This window comes from Danio rerio, chromosome 7 (genome assembly GCF_049306965.1).
Source record: "Danio rerio strain Tuebingen ecotype United States chromosome 7, GRCz12tu, whole genome shotgun sequence".
Lineage (NCBI taxonomy): Eukaryota > Metazoa > Chordata > Actinopteri > Cypriniformes > Danionidae > Danio > Danio rerio.
In genome coordinates, this window is record NC_133182.1 from 117501 (window position 1) to 120000 (window position 2500).

Here is a 2500-nt window from a genome sequence, read left to right on the forward strand (position 1 = left end):
GTAGAGTCAAGCCGATTCCCCTCACTCTCAAGAGAAAGCGAGCCACTGGTCATCAACACTCACTTGGGGGATGGTGGGTCTTATCTTGCTCTTTGGAACAGTGCACAAGACTCGTCGAGGCCCACTCCTCCAACTCTCACGCTGGGGGATGGCTTTCCTGCTCTCTGTCTATGGGTGGTGGGTTTCCTCCATTTTTGTAAAAGTCAAGCCGATTCAGCTCACCCTGTAAGAAGGGGGGGGGGGGGTTTAGAAAGAGAGAAAAGGCAAAGAGTCACTGGTGGTTCCAACACTCACTTGGGGGATGGTGGGTCTGTCCTCTTTTTGTAGAGTCAAGCCGATTCCCCTCACTCTCAAGAGAAAGCGAGCCACTGGTCCTCCAACACTCACTTGGGGGATGGTGGGTCTTATCTTGCTCTTTGGAACACTGCACAAGCCTCGTCAAGGCCCACTCCTCCAACTCTCTCAAGGGATGGCTTTCCTGCTCTCTGTCTAGGGGTGGTGGGTTTCCTCCATTTTTGTAAAACTCAAGCCTATTCAGCTCACCCTGTAAGAAAGGGGGGGGGGGGGGGGTTGTTAGAAAGAGAGAAAAGGCAAAGAGTCACTGGTCGTTCCAACACTCACTTGGGGGATGGTGGGTCTGTCCTCTTTTTGTAGAGTCAAGCTGTTTCCCCTCACTCTCAAGAGAAAGCGAGCCACTGGTCCTCCAACACTCACTTGGGGGATGGTGGGTCTTATCTTGCTCTTTGGAACACTGCACAAGCCTCGTCAAGGCCCACTCCTCCAACTCTCACGCTGGGGGATGGCTTTCCTGCTCTCTGTCTATGGGTGGTGGGTTTCCTCCATTTTTGTCAAAGTCAAGCCGATTCAGCTCACCCTGTAAGAAGGAGAGAGAAGAAAGAGAAAGAGAGAAAAGGCAAAGAGTCACTGGTGGTTCCAACACTCACTTGGGGGATGGTGGGTCTGTCCTCTTTTTGTAGAGTCAAGCCGATTCCCCTCACTCTCAAGAGAGGCACTGTACAACCAATAGTCACTTGGGGGATGGTGGGTCTTATCTTGCTCTTTGGAACAGTGCACAAGACTCGTCGAGGCCCACTCCTCCAACTCTCACGCTGGGGGATGGCTTTCCTGCTCTCTGTCTATGGGTGGTGGGTTTCCTCCATTTTTGTAAAAGTCAAGCCGATTCAGCTCACCCTGTAAGAAGGGGGGGGGGGTTAGAAAGAGAAAAGGCAAAGAGTCACTGGTGGTTCCAACACTCACTTGGGGGATGGTGGGTCTTTTCTTGCTCTTTGGAACACTGCACAAGCCTCGTCGAGGCCCACTGCTCCAACTCTCACTCGGCGCATGACTTTCCTGTTCTCTGTTTAGGAGTGGTGGGTTTCCTTCGTTTTTGTCAAAGTCAAGCCGATTCAGCTCACCCTGCAAGAAAGAGAGAGGAGGGGAAGGGAGGGAGAGACAGAGAGAGAGAGAGAGAGAGAGAGGCACAGAGGCCATGGTTGTCCAACACTCAATTGGGGGATGGTGGGTCTTTTGTTGCTGGGTGGAACACTGCACCATGCCACAGTCGTCCTACTCTCGCTGGGGGATGGCTTTCCTGCTCTCTGGCTAGAGGTGGTGGTTTTCCTTCGTTTTTGTCAGTCAAGCCGATTCAGCTCACCCTGCAAGAGAGAGAGAGAGAGAGAGAGAGAGAGAGAGAGAGAGAGAGAGAGAAAAGGCACAGAGACTATGGTCGTGCAACACTCAATTGGGGGATGGTGGGTCTTTTCTTAAAGGATTAGGGTTAGGCTTGGTAGGGTTTGAGGTTATGATTTGGGGTTTAGGGTTAGATTTGGGTTTAGGGTAGGGTTTGGGTTGGGGTTAGGTGTGGGGTTAAATTTGGGTTTAGGGTTGGGGTAGGGTTTGGGTTGGGGTTAGGTGTGGGGTTAAAGTTGGGGGTAGGGTTTGGAGTTAGGTTGAGGGGTAAAGTTGGATTTAGGGTTGGGGGTAGGGTTTGGGTTGGGGTTAGGGGTGGAGTTAAAATTGGGTTTAGGGTTAGGTTGAGGTTTAGAGTTAGGGGTTTATGGTTGTATGGTTGGGTTAAGGTTAGGGCACACTTGTCCAACTCTCACTTGGGGGATGGTGGGTCTCTGGTAGAAACGTGATAGATCCTTTACCTCAAACACATATATGTAATTACACACACACACACACATATATATATATATATATATATATATATACATATGGGGTGGCCGGGGGACGAGGTATTTTTATTTATTTTTTCAGTTTTTGTTTTTTGCCAAGTGAAGCCAATGAGATGACAAAGTCTCACTTGGGGGATGGTGGGTCTCTGGGATATTTCTGGTAGAAGCATGATATATCCTTTAACACACACACACAGACAAATATATATATATATATATATATATATATATATATATATATATATATATATATATATATATATATGTGTGTATATGTAGGTATGTATATAGTATTTTATCAGTTTTTGTTTTTTCGCAAA

The 2500-nt window shown here is 48.2% G+C and overlaps 1 long non-coding RNA gene across 13 annotated transcripts in view; it reads right to left on the bottom strand.

Moving 5' to 3' along the window:
* LOC101884617 (uncharacterized) overlaps nt 1-2500 on the bottom strand; it is a 53613-nt gene that overhangs the window by 13574 nt on the left and 37539 nt on the right. For 12 of the 13 annotated variants that reach the window (XR_012382931.1, XR_012382936.1, XR_012382927.1 and 9 more), the window contains 3 exons: nt 1258-1655; nt 622-1191; nt 1-544 (listed from right to left, as the gene is read on the bottom strand). The exon at nt 1-544 is cut by the window's left edge and continues 259 nt beyond it. This is a non-coding gene — a long non-coding RNA (uncharacterized lncRNA). The remainder of the gene's footprint in view (nt 545-621; nt 1192-1257; nt 1656-2500) is intronic. The other variant, XR_012382929.1, reaches the window with a different exon arrangement.